The sequence below is a fragment of the Salvelinus namaycush genome, chromosome 5, assembly GCF_016432855.1.
Source record: "Salvelinus namaycush isolate Seneca chromosome 5, SaNama_1.0, whole genome shotgun sequence".
Taxonomy (NCBI): Eukaryota; Metazoa; Chordata; class Actinopteri; order Salmoniformes; family Salmonidae; genus Salvelinus; species Salvelinus namaycush.
Genome location: NC_052311.1, coordinates 49563234 through 49582952, shown reverse-complemented (window position 1 = coordinate 49582952; position 19719 = coordinate 49563234). Strand labels below are relative to the sequence as shown.

General features: G+C 43.5%; 1 pseudogene; it reads right to left on the bottom strand.

The window, feature by feature from the left end:
- Positions 1-1649: 1649 nt before the first annotated feature.
- LOC120047160 lies at positions 1650-15917 on the bottom strand (annotated as a pseudogene).
- Between the last annotated feature and the right edge of the window lie 3802 nt (positions 15918-19719).

The following is a 19719-nucleotide window of genomic DNA, read 5'->3' as shown; positions in this document are numbered from 1 at the left end:
GTTAACCCCAATTTCCCGTTCTCCTGGGAAAAAGTTGGCAAAGTTGGCAAATTCAACTTTGTGGCATTGTTTATCCTGTTGTGATGATGCATTTCACCAGTGGTCTGCAGGACAGGTTTTATGGTGTGTTTGAATAGAAGTGCTCTTTAATGGTGAATATTTGACACACCCATCGGTCTGCAGCATTCTATCTCTTTTCAACACCACCTGTTTTTCAATGGTGGTAAATGTATGATCAATGAGACCCTTCTTATGGAACTCATACCCTTGACTATGAAACTCAACCTTCAGAGAGGAGCAATGTTACCCTATTATGTCACCCTAGTAAACAACAAGAAATCTCCTAACCCCTGTTTTCCTCACACATCCCTTAGACACATTGAGAGGATGCATGGAAGACAAGAGGATGATTAAAAAAGGTCTATTTCCTACTGCACTGTATGTTACAGACTGCGCTCAATCAATGTTGACAGGCTTGATTTCCGATAGTGTAGCACTGAGGCTAAAGCTCTGGCAGAACCGTATAGCTACTCCACCGGCCAAGAAACGATGGCCGTTTCCACCGCTCTCCACCTTCAACACCGATAATGTGTGATTCCATCATGCTGACCCAAGCACTTTGGAGCTCGTCTTCAGGATATTAGCGCAGCCAAAGGTTATTCATAGACTATCAAACCAAAGCTGTGGACAAGAAACGCTGATTTATGTGCAAATATCAATTCAATTAGTAGGGGCCCCAGTGAGTGCGGGTACACTAGCTTGCTTTAATGGCAGTAGACGTCAACATGTTTACACAAGACAGGCAAGACACACATATATACATCCAATAACAGCTGATTTCAAAGCATAATGCCAAAGGTTGTTTTTATTATGACTGAATTAGTAGGAATTAGGAAGATTAGTCAATTAAACATCACTTCACATCCATGCTGTACCAACTGGCATAAATAATGTGTTCACAAACAGGCACAGCTCAGGAGGTAATACCCTTAAAGTTCTGCTACTGCAGCATGCCTGCTATGGGTTCAGAAGCAAGGGTTTGAGTGTATTGTGAAGACAAGGCACAGTAGAGAACACTGCCAAGTTGTTCTCCCGGATGGCAAAATAGCGTCCATGATCTCTTTCATTGTAATGTAGGCCAGCCTGTGTAGTAGAGAGACAAAATGAGAGCACAGCTGATGAGTTGCAATCTCAGCAAAATCATCTCTGTGGAATTGTGGGCAGCAAGGTTATTCCTATTTGGCAGTAGGGTAAGATGCATTGAGTTAAGCTATTTAACTACGAGAGAGTATTGAGTAAAATGTGGTCATAAGTTATGGTAGGGGTTAGTCACTTATAATAAAATGCATATACAGTTCATTAAGTACTCTGCGAACACTGGGCTATTGTAACACTGCCTCCAATTAGCAATACATTCAGATTTCTATACAGTGAATCTAATTGCAACCAAAGCTACTTGCTATACACAGTGCAATTTATTATGTAATGGCTAGGACAAACTGCATGGCGTAGTCACAAAACCTCATCACCATTTACCATAATTCCCCACACATCCTCTTTGAGTCGGTCAATTCAGAATTTAGAATAACCCCTCAGGTTGACTACATGAATTATCCCTTTTTGTCCTGCTTGTTGCACCTCTATCAGCATCACACTGAATGTACGCACAGCGCCACGTTCTTGTGCCTCTCCCAGTAGTGGCAGTCCTCAGGGAAGCTCCAGGTGGCCTCACACTCCTTATGGTGACTGACAGCGTGCACCACAAACCCCGTGAGCTGCTTCTCTAGGACCTCCACCACGGCCTGGGCATCACCCTTCTTCCCCGGCCCCTCCATCAGTTGCCGGATGCAGTCGCGGGGCACTGGTTGGGGACTGGTGCTGTAGGAAACCACCAGGTTGGTATTGTTCACCTGCAGCGCCTTTAAACAGTTCTGACCGGCCATGTGTTGGAAGTGGTCCCTGGCACAGCAGTTCCAACAGCTGCTGCCAGTGTGGTTGACCACTCGGACCGACCAGCTCACCCAGTCGTACTTCCCGGTGAGGAATTCCTGTACTTCCTGAGCCGTGTCCTGAAGATTCCTTTTTTCTTTTTCCTGGAGAAGACGCTGGGCGTCAAGGTAGGCCTGTTCAGGGAAGGCTGCTACGCAGGCCTCGATGCATGCCTTCATCTTTAATTCCACATCCTTGATTTTGCTTCTCCAGTTGCGGATGGTTTCCTCACATGGGCCCTTGGTGAGGGCACAGTGGCCCAGCAGGGCAATCAGGCCCAGGCAGAACAGCTCCTTCATCCTCACACAGAAGTCCTCCAGTAGGCGCCTGTTTCCTGCCTCATACCTGAGACAGATGAAGAACCAACCACTCAGTTGTTATCAATAACAATAAAAGTAATCATCCTATTTCCCATAATCACAAGTTAGCAGTTCAAATTGATAACACAAGTGTTCTCGAACTAAAACACTCAACAAACACCATGCTCCCCAGGTGCATAAAGGTCCATTTAGCATGGTTAAGAACACTTTACCTCCCCACCACCTCCAAGATGGACTCCCCAAAGCTGTTGGTGCCCATCAGAGCATCATACAGCACATACAGGTTCTTCTCCCCTCCGGTCTTGGAGAAGTGCTCCAGAAACAGTCTCTTCTTGACTTCCTGAAACTGTGGCTTGGCCTCCAGAATGTGCATATACTTCCGGAACTGGTTCCTGATGTTCTCCTCCGCCGAGAAGTACTAGGAATCCAGCCGGCCCTTCTTAATCTCACAGTCAATGTCCTTCAGCTGGGTGGACAGTACGTCCAACTTGTTCCCCACGGCCTGGAACTGCTCTTTGACATAGAAGACCTCTTTGCTTTGCACGTTGTCCAGGGCTAGTTGTAGGACAGGGCCGGCTGCCACACAGAGAGGGAAGAGCTCCCCTACTGCGCTGGCCAACACCTCAGCCCCTCGCTCAAAACTCTCCATCACAGCCTCGATGGCCTTCACCTTTTCTAGAGGACTTGCTATGCTCTGGAGGGAGAATCAATAGGAAAGTTGGACTATGTGTCAATTCTTGTTTAGGTGTGCCGGTCTTCAGAAAGCATGCTCAAAATCAGGACGGAAAAGCAGCATATTGCTCTCTAATAAAGTGGTTGAATGCCCTATAATAACAATTGACATTCAACCCCTTATGGGGGCGCAGTCTGTGAGTTTTCCCTGCAGAGTAACACAGATAAATTATAAATTCAGATATCGCTATTGGACATTTACAAATATGATTGATAACCTTGTCAAAGACCAAAACACACATTTATGAGCCACATCACTATTACATCTTAAAGGGGCAATCAGCAGTTCCTACATACATTTATTTGCACTAAATGAATGATATGTACACATTGATTCTAAAAGAATATAACTTATAAATGCCTCATAAGCTAAGTTCAACTGTTGTACACCATCAGAACCTAAAAAATAAGCTTGTTTTACTTCAATGTTTTTCAACAAAGTAAATGTAAACAAACACTATAAAGCCTCAAAACATGGTTAAAATTATAATGATTGTATCATGGATGGTCAGTCCTTGCATCCATAGCTCTGTTTATGATTATTGTATTTTTATGTTACATTTCTCTAGCCCCATACCTCAGCTTTTTACTAAAACAGCTATGGAGAGTATGCTTTGTTGTAGTTTCTACTGCTGATTGCCCCTTTAATGATTGACAGTCGGTGAAAAGAAATACATAGAATATCATAATTAAATCAATAAAGTACTGTAGTCAGGTAGCAAGTGTAATCACTGGCCATGAATGCCACTATTTACAGACACGTTTTAGAGATGCTTGTATACAAGAGCTACACTTTTATATGTCTGATATTGTCAAGGTCAAAGGTAAAAATCTGTATAATATTGAATGAGATGCAACATTTGCATGTAAAACAAATGACAATCTAAAGTCAAAAGGGATGATACATTTATCATGTTATAAAATGACTGAAATAGACAGAGGTGTGAGCAGCCCTTCACTGGGTCTGTTTATACCTCATTTGGTTTCAGAACCGACCAAGCCCAAGCAATATATATTTAAAAAATCTAATTTCATTCCTTGTCTGCAACCTCTAATAGGCTAAATTATTACACCACAATCCGTAGAGGATGAACGGTCATGCAGACACTGCGCCATTTTCAAGTACATGATGTCCAATTAACCAAGCCTTAATAAATAAACACCAATTAGATGTGTTTTATTGGAATATCTTGGATAATATTTTTACCAACAGTTGTAATTTCCAATGTTTGAAAAAAAAGATGAACAATTTATAGCACATTTTGATACTGACTTTATTTTACTTTTACATTTGCATTACTCCAACTGCAATTGATAACTATTGCAGTTGGGTAGGTCGAATAATATAATAATGATTTGTTTTTATTCATGCCCATGTATGATGGAGACGCACTGTATGGGTACATTTACGCACGCATTTGGCTAAGCCCCATGAGTAACATTGGGCACACCTTGCAGTCCTGACCCTTGTCTTGTTGTTCGAGAAACCTATTCCTCTCTTACAGCAGCACAGTTTCTTTACCTGGTAGTGGCTCGACTTGTCCTTTACGCCAGATCAGCCCCAACAGCTGCAGTTAAAATGTTCTTCTCACGTTTTCTCAAATTTTACCACGGCTCTCTCTTTGCTATGATGTTGAGGAGAGGTCCTGAAAGAGAGGAGGAATCACGGCCACGCATTTAATATCTGCAGTTTGGCACGTGGAGAGAGAGAGCGAGAGCGTGAGAGAGAGCGTGAGAGAGAAAGAGAGAGAGACAGAGAGAGAAAGAGAGAGAGAGAGAGAGAGAGAAAGAGAGAGAGACAGAGAGAGAGAAAGAGAGGGAGAGATACACTACCCATATTTATTTTCATTTATTTTCCTATTTATACTTTAACTATTTGCACATCGTTACAACACTGTATATAGCCATAATATGACATTTGATATGGCTCTATTCCTTTGGATCTTTTGTGAGTGTAATGTTAACTGTTCATTATACTTTGTTTATTTCACTTTTGCTTATTATCTATTTCACTTGCTTTGGTAATGTACAATAAAACCCACTGAATTGACTTGAATTTAATTTAATTGAATTGAGAGAGAGAGAGAGAGAGAGAGAGGGGGGGAGAGAGAGAGAGAGCGCACGCTATGCGGTAGAATATTTTGGGATTCCCTCTCCCCTGTCTCAACCATCATCTTACATGAAGAGGATTTTGGTAAGATCCTATGAGAGTAAGGAAAGATAGATGTGACTGTGACTGTAATTTTCACTGATTCTCGGGTACAGGCGTTTGGCTGAAGATCTTGGAAGAGACTATTCGACTATTGCACACTTTGTGTGAAAGAGTAAACTCTTGAAAATGGGTGCCTGGATGTGCACACATTGTCTATTCTGAAATTATTCTTTTTAAACTCGGCAAGTACAACACGTTTGTGTAAATGTGTGAGAGTGTAACATGTTTTAGCGGTTAAGACATTGATCGATGGGTGAGACGTCGATACCGTTTACCGAGCGTATCTCCCTACAGGGAAAGCTTTTATCTGCTACCTATAGCACATACAATATTTTGTAGCCTAGTCTTTTTGTACAACCATCATTGTACAAAAATAAATACAAAAATGAATTGAAATAACTCCCTCGTGTCTAAAACCATTAATTGCATCAGTTTAATTCTCTCTGGGTGCGCGCCACAGTCTCATGAGCTACTCCCCATCCCTGCATGATGGGGAGCATCTATAATCATAATCTATAATCATAATCTGATTATAGATTTGGTGAATGCACAATTACACCTTTTTTATTAATTTAAATGTTATGAAACCAATTACACAACACAATAGAATTTAATGGCATTTATTTGCAGTTTAATAAAACAAATATCAACGGTCCGGAGCTTCCAGTGACGGTCAACGGTCCGGAGCTTCCAGTGACGGTCAACGGTCCGGAGCTTCCAGTGACGGTCAACGGTCCGGAGCTTCCAGTGACGGTCAACAGTCCGGAGCCTCCAGTGACGGTCAACGGTCCGGAGCCTCCAGTGACGATCAACGGTCCGGAGCTTCCAATGACGGTCCACGGCCCGGAGCTTCCTGCGCCGGTGCCCAGTCCAGGCACGGCGTCCAGTCCCGCTCCATGGCCGGAGCCTTCCTCTGCGCCGGTGCCCAGTCCAGGCACGGCGTCCAGTCCCGCTCCATGACCGGAGCCTTCCTCTGCTCCGGTGCTCAGTCCGGGCAAGGCGTTCAGCCCGGCTTCAGGGCCAGATCCGCGGTCTGAGCGGGGGCTACGTCCCACACCGGAGCCGCCACCGATGCTAGTTGCCCACCCTAACCCTCCCCATCCAGGTTCAGGTTTTGCGGTCGGAGTCCGCACCCTTGGGGGGGCGGCAACTAAAGAACAACATAACAAAAAACATGCTATGACGTTTAAATGAGGGGCATATATTTTCAGAAAGCCCTAAAGTGGTAAATATATTCCCATCTATTAATTTTAACAGTACAGAATTATAACTATTTAACAGCCATACATCTCGGTTGAATAATATGAAAGATATGAAAGACAGGGACTGGTACCACAGAATAGCCATTCCATTGAATATAGGGTTATGAAACACAGATATGGAGAGCTCTCTTGGATCTGTGAGTATAGACATGGCATCAGTAACACTGGAAATCTGAGTAGTGGGGTTAATAGCACAGAAGAGATCAAATCAAACTGCAGTCCTTTAGAGCACAAGAACAAATGAAGTAAAGAACAGAAAACATAACTTTGTGAACACTTTTTTAGGCAAAGACACAGTAAGGGGACACGGAACATGGACCACAGTGTAAGAGGAGACACTGTTGGTCAGTCATGAGACGATTCCTATCAAAATAAAAACTACTATGGCAAATGAAGACGTATAAAATCCCCAAAACATCTAGAAAACAAATGCCCATATTATTTTTTAGAGTGATTTTTTTTGTCTCTTACCTTACTTTTGGTGTAAATTGCTTCAAAATATGTCAAATATATAATAGATTATGTAAAAGAAAGATATGCACAGAGCAAAGACAATTTCCCGAGAAATCGAATTATTTTGTTATAAGAAACACAAATAATTGTTATAATACTTAATCTCTGAGATACAATAAAACACATAAGAGATACATTCATAGATAACTTTGGATATTTGTTTTAAGTACACTTTTGGTTAAATTAGATTTTACAGTGTTTTATTTATCAATACATTTTTGATCCTATTTCCACTCAAATTATAAATAATAGTTAATTTAGGTGCAGATATTTAGTTACAAATTACCTACAGTAATAAGTAAAGGAATACCCTTCTAATTAACCCACTATTAAGTCAAGTTTTTTGCTATTTAGGTAATTGGCCTGCTTTGTTAATATTTGCAGCTATATAGATACAGATTTTTTTTGACTGATAGTGCAAGTGTATATCTTGCATGGAGTGTATATCTGTTCAAACAGAATCCCATTATGGTGAATCTTACGCATAGTCGCGAGAAGTAGGGGTGTTGACCGTGCTGCAGCACCTCCTGAAAAATAGAATGAAAAAAATATAGAAATAATATATATATTTTTTATGTATTTTTCTGACAAAAGTAGTGCACTGGGCTGTGTATAGTGCTGTATTAGCTGGCATAGTGTTGTAATAGTGCTGTATTAGCTGACAGATATAGCGCGGGCAAAAATATTTGTTCTGCACCCCCCCTTCAAAAAAACTATATATATATATAACATTTTAAAAAGACAGCACCCCCAAACTATGATCTTACATTCATGCAACAGAATCAGCATGTTCTCTCTGTCTCCCTCTAAAAACTCAGTCTTATTGGCTGCGCCTGGCTCCCCAGTGGGTGGGACTGGCTCCCAAGTGGGTGGGCCCATGCCCTCCAGCCAATCAGACTGAGTACTTCCCCACAAAAGGGCTTTATTACAGACAGAAATACTCCTCAGTTTCACCAGCTGTCCAGGTGGCTGGTCTCAGACAATCCCGCAGATGAAGAAGCTGGATGTGGATGTCCTGGGCTGCCGTTGTTACACGTGGTCTGCAGTTGTGAGGCTGGTTGGATGTTCTGCCAAATTCTCTAAAACAATGTTGCAGGCGGCTTATGTTAGACAAATTAACATTCAATTCTCTGGCAAAAGCTCTGGTGGACATTTCTGCAGTCGGCATGCCAATTGCACACTCCTTCAAAACTTGAGACATTTGAGGCCTTGTGTTCTGTGACAAAACGTCACATTTTAGAGTGGCCGTATATTGTCCCCAGCACAAGGTGCACCTGTGTAATGATCATGCTTTGAATCATCTTCTTGATATGCCACAACTGACAGGTGTATGGATAATTTGGGCAAAGGAGAAATGCTCACTAACAGGGATGCAAACAAATTCGTGCACAAAATTGAAGTGAAATAAGCTTTTTGTGCGTATGGAAATGTCTACTCATGAGAAATGTGACCAACACTTTATAAACAAGCACAAATAGGGCTATCTTCTGTATCCCCCCTCTACCTTATCACAACTCAACTGATTGGCTCAAACGCATTAAGAAAGAAAGAAATTCCACAAATGTATTTTTAACAAGGCACACCTGCATACCAGGTGACTATCTCATGAAGCTGGTTGGGAGAATGCCAAGAGTTAGCAAAGCTGTCATCAAGGCAAAGGGTGGCTATTTGAAGAATCTCAAATATGAAATATATTTTGATTTGTCAAAAATTTTACAATTGGTTACTACATGATTCTATGGGTGTCTTCACTATTATTCTACAATATAGAAAATAGTACAAATAAAGAAAAACCCTTGAATGAGTAGGTGTTCTAACACTTTTGACCGGTAGTGAAGCTGCAATCCAATTTATTTTGAGTGACGCCAACTTCCATGGAAATTTTTCATTTATGTTCTACTGGAATGAAGAGTGACAATGGCAAGGTGAAAAAATTATGTTGAAAGTTATGATGCCAGATGATTCAATTGCACACACAAAGAGCTACTGAGATAGGGTGTTCATGCTTGCTATTTTAAGACAGCCTCTAAAAACAGTACAACATCTGTTGTGCAACTGATTGTCAGCAAAGGGGTGCACAGACGAGGAGTAGCAACAGCCCAAATAAAATTGTACACATTGCAGTCAGTGGCAATTTTAGCATATAAATCTTGGTGGGGCAAACTCAACAATTTTTTTCTAGCTGCATGCCAGCAAAGCCACTGCACAACACAACACTGAACAATACACGAATTGCATTATAATGGTGACAAACGGTGCCCACAAACTGTTATGGCCTACATAAAGCTGTCCCAACAGCGGAGCTTTCCTTTCAGCACCATGGAATGAATCCTTACCACCGCTACACCTGGTTATCAGCGGAGCCTCGTCTGGCAGCGAAGCAGTTTATTCAGCCTCATTGCTGCCTTTTTAAAACTAAAGCTGATATGGGCTGACTTGCTTAAACAAATGTGGTTTCTACTGACTCCTTGTGGTTTTGTGTAAGTAGATAAGAACCGCATTCTCCTTCAATAATAATGAACGCCAACATGAGTTTTAACTTTTGAACCATACACAAACAATATTAAGTTTATGTTCAGTAAATTCATCATGTTTGTTCTTATATCATTAACACTTAGCCCTATAGTATAAGCTGAGGTAAGTATAAGCAAGTGCAAACAAACGAGCTGCGAGGAGGTAGGCCTATTCTTTCAGGACTTTCAAAATGGACAACGACAGAAATTCAGATAGATGTTAGTTCAGATACAGTGCATTCGGAAAGTATTCAGCCCTCTTGACTTTTCCTACATTTTGTTACGTTACAGCCTTATTCTAAAACAGATTAAATTAATTGTTTTCCTCATCAATCTACACACAATACCCCATAATTACAAAGCAAAAACAGATTTGTAGAAATGTTTGCAAATCTATTAAAAATAAAAAACAGAAATACCTTATTTACATAAGTATTCAGACCCTTTGCTGTGAGACTCGAAATTGACCTCAGGTGCATTGATCCATTGATCATCCTTGAGATGTTTCTACAACTTGATTGGAGTCCACCTGTGGTAAGTTCAATTGTTTGGACATGATTTGGAAAGGCACACACCTGTCAATATAAGGTCCCACAGTTGACAGTGCATGTCAGAGCAAAAACCAAGCCATGAGGTTGAAGAAATAGTCCACCCACACAGACAGTGTGGAGAAGAAGGCGCAGCAGCGCCACTTCAACCTCAGGGGACTGAAGAAATTAGGCTTGTCACCTAAAACCCTCACAAACTTTTATATATGCACAATTGAGAGAATGCCAACAGTGTGCAAAGCTGTCATCAAGGCAAAGGGTGGCCTGTCGGCCTGTATCACCGCCTGGTACGTCAACTGCACTGCCCACAACCGCAAGGCTCTCCAGAGGGTGGTGCGGTCTGCACAACGCATCACCGGGGGCAAACTACCTGCCCTCCAGGACACCTACAGCACCTGATGTCACAGGAAGGCCAAAAAGATCCTCAAGGACAACAACAACCCGAGCCACTGACTGTTCACCCCGTTACCATCCAGAAGGCGAGGTAAGGCAATAAATAGGCCATAGTGGCAAAATAATTTCAATATAGCAATTCAAAACTGGAGTGATAGATGTGCAGAAGATGAATATGCAAGTAGAGATACTGGGGTGCAAAGGATAAGAAAAAAAATAACAATATGGTGATGAGTAGTTGGGTGGGCTATTTACAGATGGGCTGTGTACAGATACAATGATCTGTAAGCTGCTCTGACAGCTGATGCTTAAAGTTAGTGAGGGAGATAAAAGACTCCAGCTTCAGTGATTTTTGCAATTCGTTCCAGTCATTGGCAGCAGAGAACTAGAAGGAAAAGAGGCCAAAGAGGAGGGCTTTGGGGATGACCAGTGAAATATACCTGCTGGAGCGCGTGCTATGGGTGGATGCTGCCATGGTGACCAGTGAGCTGAGATAAGGCAGGGCTTTACCTAGCAGACTTATAGATGACTTGGAGCCAGTGGGTTTGGCGATGAATATGAAGCGAGGGCCAGCCAACGAGAGCATACAGGTTGCAGTGGTGGGTAGAATATGGGGCTTTGGTGACAAAACGGATGGCACTGTGATAGACTACATTCAATTTGCTGAGTAGGGTGTTGGAGGCTATTTTGTAAATTACATCGCCAAAGTCAAGGATCGGTAGGATAGTCAGTTTTACGAGGGTATGTTTGGCAGCATGAGTGAAGGATGCTTTGTTGCGAAATAGGAAGATTCTAGATTTAATTTTGGATTGGAGGTGCTTAATGTGAGTCTGGAAGGAGAGTTTACAGTCTAACCAGACACCTAGGTATTTGTAGTTGTCCACATATTCTAAGTCAGAACCATCCGGAGTAGTGATGCTAGACGGACAGGAGGGTGCGGGCAGGATCGGTTGAAGAGCATGTATTTAGTTTTACTTGCATTGAAGAGCAGTTGGAGGGCACGGAAGGAGTGTTGTATGGCATTGAAGCTCATCTGGAGGTTTGTTAACACAGTGTCCAAAGAAGGGCCAGAAGTATACAGAATGGTGTCGTCTGCGTAGAGGTGGATCAGAGAATCACCAGCAGCAAGAGCGACATCATTGATGTATACAGAGAAAAGAGTCGGCCCGAGAATTGAACCCTGTGGCACCCCTGTAGAGACTGCCAGAGGTCCGGACAACAGGCCCTCTGATTTGACACACTGAACTCTATCTGAGAAGTAGCTGGTGAACCAGGCGAGACAGTCATTTGAGAAACCAAGGCTGTTGAGTCTGCCAATAAGAATGCGATGATTGACAGAGTCGAAAGCCTTGGCCAGGTTGATGAAGACGGCTGCACAGTATTGTCTTTTATCGATGGCGGTTATGATATCGTTTAGGACCTTGAGCGTGACTGAGGTGCACCCATGACCCACTCGGAAAACAGATTGCATAGCGGAGAAGGTACAGTGGCATTCGAAATGGTCGGTGATCTGTTTGTTAACTTGGCTTTCGAAGACTTTAGAAAGGCAGGATAGGATAGATATAGGTCTGTAACAGTTTGGGTCTAGAGTGTCTCCCCCTTTGAAGAGGGGGATGACAGCGGCAGCTTTCCAATCTTTAGGGATCTCAGACGACACGAAAGAGAGGTTGAACAGGCTGAATAGGGGTTGCAACAATTGTGGCGGATAATTTTAGAAAGAGAGGGTCCAGATTGTCTAGCCCAGCTGATTTGTAGGGGTCCAGATTTTGCAGCTCTTTTAGAACATCAGCTTTCTGGATTTAGGTGAAGGAGAAATGGGGGAGGCTTGGGCAAGTTACTGTGGGGGGTACAGAGCTGATGACCGGGGTAGGGGTAGCCAGGTGGAAAGCATGGCCAGCCGTAGAAAAATGCTTACTGAAATTATCGATTATTGTAGATTTATCAGTGGTGACAGTGTTTCCTAGCCTCAGTGCAGTGGGCAGCTGGGAGGAAGTGTTCTTGTTCTCCATAGATTTTACAGTGTCCCAGAACTTTTTGGAGTTTGTGCTACAGGATGCAATTTTCTGTTTGAAAAAGCTAGCCTTTGCTTTCCTAACTGCCTGTGTATATTGGTTCCTAACTTCCCTGAAAAGTTGCATATTGCGGGGGCTATTCGATGCTAATGCAGTACGCCACAGGATGTTTTTGTGCTGGTCAAGGGTAGTCAAATCTGGAGTGAACCAAGAGCTATATCTGTTCTTAGTTTACATTTTTTTTAACGGGGAATGCTTATTAAGATGGTGTAACGTTCGTCGTCTGAAGATGAGGAATCATCGGACCAAGGCGCAGCGTGGTAAGTGTTCATGTTAATTTATTAAAACAGAACACTAAACAAAATAACAAAGAGAATGAAACGAAACGAAACAGTCCTGTCTGGTACAGACACAAAGACAGAAAACAACTACCCACAAAACACAGGTGGGAAAAGGCTACGTAAGTATGGTTCTCAATCAGAGACAACGATAGACAGCTGCCTCTGATTGAGAACCACACCCGGCCAAACACACAGAAATAGAAAACATAGAACACAAAACATAGAATGCCCACCCCAACTCACGCCCTGACCAAACCAAAATAGAGACATAAAAAAGGAACACTAAGGTCAGGGTGTGACAGATGGTGAGGATAGCACTTTTAAAGAATAACCAGGCATCGTCTACTGACGGAATCAGGTCAATATCCTTCCAGGATACCCGGGACAGGTCGATTAGAAAGGCCTGCTCGCTGAAGTGTTTTAGGGCGCGTTTGACAGTGATGAGGGGTGGTCGTTTGACCGCGGACCCATTACGCACGCAGGCAATGAGGCAATGATCACTGAGATCCTGGTTGAAGACAGCAGAGGTGTATTTAGAGGGCAGCTTGGTCAGGATGATATCTATGAGGGTGCCCGTGATTAGTGATTTAGGGTTGTACCTGGTAGGTTCCTTGATAATTTGTGTGAGATTGAGGGAATCTAGCTTAGATTGTAGGATGGCCGTTAAGCATATCCCAGTTTAGGTCACTTAACAGTACAAACTCTGAAGATAAATGGAGGGGGGGGGGGGGGGGCAATTAATTCACATATGGTGTCCAGGGCACAGCTGGGGGGTGAAGGGGGTCTATAACAAGCGGCAACAGTGAGAGACTTATTTCTGGAAAGGTGGATTTTTAAAAGTAGAAACTCGAACTGTTTGGGCATAGACCTGGATAGCATGACCAAACTCTGCAGGCTATCTCTGCAGTAGATTGCAACTCCACCCGCTTTGGCAGTTCTATCTTGGTGGAAAATGTTGTATTTGGGGATGGAAATGTCAGAATTTTTGGTGGCCTTCCTAAGCCAGGATTCAGACATGTCTAGGACATCAGGGTTGGCGGAGTGTGCTAAAGCAGTGAATAAAACAAACTTAGGGAGGAGGCTTCTGATGTTATCTCCTGATGGAAGTTCCAGTTATAAGGAATAAAAATAGCAGATCCGTACCACATTGGGTGAGTTGGGTTGCAGGAAAGTATATTTAGTTCGTAGATAGAAAGTGAGATTAAGATATATACAAAGAAGACCGGCTATTTAAATGGGATAAGACACGGGATAAGACAAGGACAAACACATACGTCCTACTGCTACGCCATCTTGTATATGCATAATCGCATTTGTGGTCACTTTTGAGAATTGTGTTTTCCTGGAACATTCACGCTAATAGCCTACTGCCGTGTGCCATTGCTCCGCTTGTAATGTGAAGAAAAAGCCTAATAGTTTATCAACATTTTAAGCTAAACATTCTCATCTGTTGAGTCAGGCTCATTGCTTAAAACACATTTTTTGATTCTGTGGTTGTATTAATTTGGTGTCTATCGCATCCCACAACTGTCCCAGACTGTTTGGAATATTTATTTCTCCCACAGAATAGAATAGGTAAACTTTTGTACTATGGGGGATAGTAGATTGACATAGGCTAGTGCTTTTGCTGTTCATTAGGCCTACTCGTCTTGTTGGCTGACGAAAAGTAAATGTGGACAGTTCTTCCAATATCTTCAATATGCGCCACGGAATTTGATAAGGACGCGCGCAGTTGCGTCCCGGATGTGTCTGTCTTCACTTGTAGCCTGTGAGAAAAACCCGATCCCGTGACTGAGAGCCATGTGAGTGAGAGGTGCTTCGGCATGCAGCCTGGAGAAGGGAAAAGGCCACTGGCTGCAAATTTATTTAGAGGACATTACGGCCACACAAAGAATGCAGCCGGGAAATCCGAGGCATTATCAAGTGCTTGTCAAATTGTGAATGAGACTGATGAAGTGTGTACAGCCTGCGCAAAAAACAAAGCAAAGCTCATGCCTTTCATGCAACTTAGAAAGTATTAAAACATCTAAACATATAGTCCAACATTTGTATCACAACTAAAGTTACATAAATAACTCTAAATTAAGCATATAGGAGTAGCTGTTTCTCTGTTAACCGCTCAACACAGAATAGCCGCATGTGAGCACACCCTCAAATCATTTGGAGAAAAAAATTCCTATCTATTTTATTCAGCTATGTTCAATTGTATTCTTCATACTATACAATAATATAAAATAATGCCATGGAATTCTATGCAAATCTTGTCTACTAAATTAACTAGTGTAGTCCACAGTAATATGTAATAGCCAGATCAGGGCCTAACTTAATTATGGACAACTCAGAATATGCTATTCTGTTCTTCTAAAATAGATTACATTTTCTTCATATCATGTTTCTTTAGACCTAAATAATGGATTTATTGGGATGGTGTAGGTTATGTTACATGGATTTATTAGACTTTTTAAAACATAGGTGTTCCAAAGGTCTGCACCAGTGGCTTGTGGAAGCCAGGAGATGCTAAACGTGTTTATGTTAATTAACAGTCAATTACCGTGAGACCAGCAGTTATTTGCTTGACAATTACCGGCTGACAAAATGTCATGACCGCCACAGCCCTACGCACACCTGCTCTCATTCGTTATGCACACCTGGACTTAATCATTACCTTAATTACTTGCCCTTTATTTAGCCATCAGTAGCCTCAGTCTTCAGACAGTTTTGGTTTTGTTTACGTTCAGTACGCTACTCCTGTTTTGTTTATCTTCATGTTTCTTATTATTAAACTCATTTTCTGCACCTGCTTCCTGACTCTCTGCGTATGCGTTACAGAATTCTGGAAAAATAGGAAGCAGCAGAAGAAAACACCATCTTCCAGACGGTCAAGGAACAGGGTCATCTACTCCACCTACACCACGACCAGGAGGTCCTCCGCGTTCTCCACCACCTCGACAACACCAGCGAGGTTCTCCATACCTGTGACAGAGGGCCTCCTAACATGGGTTGTCACAGTGAGCCAGTCCCTCAGCCTAACCAGCCGTCCGCCCAGGTCAGCGATGTCTGACTGTCCCTTCCAAAATGCCATGGTTCCTACTCCAGTGCTCCCTCTATTTTGCCTATCAGACAGGAGCCCTCCATCTGGATAACCTTCTTCGTGAGCGCCAGTGTCCACATCGCCACTCGCCTCCCTCCTTTGGCTGTCCTGAGGCGGAGCCTGAACCCATGGCGGTAGGAGCCACACACCTCTCAGCAGAAGAGAGGTATAACCGGAGACAGCTGGAACTCTGTCCCTATTGCAGCCAGGAGGGGCACCAGCTTCAGTGGTGTCCAGTGCATCCCAACCCGGGGTCCACTAAGAGCAGAGGAGTGGGACCCTGACCTTCCATCTCCCAGTGTATGTGTGAGTATTTCATTATCATCATTTTCCACCAAACCCTTTTCACTGGCTGTCCCTCAAGTGTCGTTTCTACAGCTCTAGTGGACTCCGGTTCCGCTGGGAACTTCATCGACCAGGCCCTCGCCTCCTCCCTGAACTTACCTTCCTACCCGCTCTCCTCTCCTTTTCCTGTCCATGCCCTGGATATGCTACCTTTGGAATCCTGCGCGATTACACACATCACAGCACCACTCACCCTCACTGTGGGACCCATGCACCAGGAAAGCCTTCCCTTCCGCATCACCACCGCACCTGTACATAAAGTCATCCTCTGCCTCCCGTGGCTCCAACTTCATAACCCCACCATCTCCTGGTCAAGGATGAGAATCACCGCCTGGGGACCAGGATGCCAGAGGACCTGCTTTCCTGCACCCTGTGGTTTCATGTTGGTGAGGGTCCTGTGAGTGCACTCCAGCCTATCAATCTGTCCTTCCGAATCGTTGGCCCTGTGTATTGGGACGTGGATGTTGACATCCGCCAGTACTGGTTTAGTTTACGTTCAAAATGGGTTCTCCTATGGGGACAGCCGAAACCCCTTTTTGGAACCATTTTCTTTAAGAGTGTAGAGGATGAGGCGATCTCCATAGTGAATTTGTATTGAGGAGGAATTGGTAAGCCCGTCTGGTACCCCTCAGTGTTTTTTGGATCTTCTTGTATCGTCCCGCTGTCAGATGTCACACTACGCTAACTCCTTACCATTGGAAAGGGACTCAACGGTATGTGGTGTGATGGGTGGTAATGACTGACGCTGGGAAACACACTGGCCAGGAGGCGTCAGTGTGAGGAAGGAAAACTCAGCTGTAAAATCATCAATTCAACATCTATTCCACATTGGCTCAACATTTATTAAAGCAGTGTGTGCCCATTGGGCTACTTCCTGAATCCTATTTCCCAAATATTCCACATTACGTAATTTGAGATGTCCCCTATCCTATCAAACATTACAGTTCACTATCCAGTGTGTGAAAATCCTTCATCCATTACCCATTTACCAGGAGGTTTTATGCTTCATTTTTAAGGAAACAGTGGTAAAGTCATTAAGATAATGACAATCAGGTGAACAAGGTGTGTCAGACAGGTCAGTGTATTTTCAGTTGATGTTTTGTCTGGTTTTACTCAGCTAAGAGCCATAACAGCTTAATATTCCTGTTCAGCAACTTTAATGTTAGTAAATGGGTGGAATTAACATTGTTTCTCTCATTACTTAATGTGTATAGGAACCGTTTTCCGATTTAGGAAATTACACCTTACTTATGCACACCTTTCCAATGCAATTGTCACGCCCTGACCTTAGTTCCTTTTTTATGTCTCTATTTTGGTTTGGTCAGGGCGTGAGTTGGGGTGGGCATTCTATGTTGTGTTCTATGTTGTCTAGTTCTATGTGTTTGGCCGGGTGTGGTTCTCAATCAGAGGCAGCTGTCTATCGTTGTCTCTGATTGAGAACCATACTTAGGTAGCCTTTTCCCACCTGTGTTTGTGGGTAGTTGTTTTCTGTTTTGTGTGTCTTAACCTTACAGAACTGTTTTATTTTTTCGTTCTTGCTCTTTGTTATTTTGTTCAGTGTTCAGGTTATTTATTCTATTAAAATATGAACACTTACCACGCTGCACCTTGGTCTCCTCCATTAGACGATCGTTACAGCACTTCTCAATAGTTTGTATTCAGACTTACCTTGTGAAGTTGCGTAACGGACTTTGCAGGCATGGTTCCCTTGAGTGCTCTGAATAAATGTAATTCAACCGCTGAAAACCCTCCCACTTGCTGGCCAACAGATTTTCTCATGGAGTTTTCATTAAACAGGGTTTCCAGTACCTTATTTTAAACCATCCCTTTAAATAGGTGTATCTTAAATATTGCGGAATGCATCGAGATCAAACTGTTATGGTTTGATCTACGCTCCGCTCCATAACAATTTAATTAGCCTACATGTCTTTTTCTGAATATTAACAACTGTTACTAATGATCCGCAGCAACAACCACATGGCCGTGACAGCGTTTACAGGGGAAGCAAATGAAGGTAAACAAAACAATGTAATGAAATTGTTTTTGGGTTAGGAAAGCATGTACGAGTCATATAAAGGCTATGTAGGCTATACCAACTAAAGGGAACTAACAGTAATTTGGCAGTTGAATATGTGTTGTTATTAGGCTTACTGATGGTCGATACTGATAGTGGCTAATATTTAACATGATAGAAATAGGAAACGGAGAAAGTCGCAGTAACCTATGATTAAGACATTTGAGAGTGGCCATCCCTGCAAGTTAAAAGGCTGTACAATTTCAATTCTGCATAATAGCACAGCATTTCTGTGACAACACAGAGGCGGATGCAAGATGCAAACAACGATGGTTTAATGAAATACAGTTTACAGCAGCAACAGGACAGACAGACTGTACTCAGACGGAATCCGACCCAGGGACTAGGGCGCATATACCGATGATAGCGTGCTGAGAAATCCAGGGGAATGTGTCCGGATGGGTAGGAAGGAGCCCAGAAGATAATCCACACAAGGGCGCCGAGAGAAAGAGCCCAGACACACGACACAACCTCAGGGAAGTAACAATGATCTGACAACAAGAAACACTGGTTACAGAACATATAAAGGGAAGATAAGTGATTCCAGCTGGCGCAGACAATCAGGCCGAGATTGGGAACCACGCCCACACAAACACGGGAGAGAGAGAGAGAAAAAGAGAAAGAGAAAGAGAAAGAGAGAGAGAGAGAGGGAGGCAGTGGATTCATGAACCGTGACAATACCCCCCCCCCTAGGAACGCCTCTTGGCGTTCCCAGGCGAATTTACCTGTCGATTGAAATCATCGATAAGGGAGTGATCCAGAATGTCCCTAGCAGGTACCCAACTTCTCTCCTCCGGACCGTAACCCTCCCAGTCCACCAGGTACTGGATTCCGCGTCCCCTCCTTCTAGAGTCCAAAATACGATTGACAGAAAAGGTGGGCTCCCCATCAACAAGTCGTGGCGGCGGGGGAACCGGGACCGGCGGGTTAATGCGTGCCTGAAACACAGGTTTTATTTTAGACACATGAAAGGTAGGATGAATTCTCCTACACGCCGGAGGAAGCTTGAGCCGGACCGCCACCGGACTAATGATCCTGGTGACTTTGAACGGGACGATAAATTTGGGGGCAAGCTTGTTCGAAACGGATCGGAGTGGAATGTTCTTAGTAGAAAGCCACACTCCTTGGCCAACGACATATACCGGAGGCTTCGACCGGCGGCGATCGGCCTTAGCCTTGGTGCGCGCCCCCACCCGGAGAAGAGTCTCACGGGCTCTGCTCCATGCGTGACGGCACCTCTGGATGAAAGCGTGAGCGGAGGGAACAGTGACCTCGGACTCCGTACTGGGAAAGATAGGTGGCTGGTAACCTAAACTACACTCAAACGGAGAGAGACCCGTGGCTGCCACTGGCAACGAATTGTGAGCGTACTCA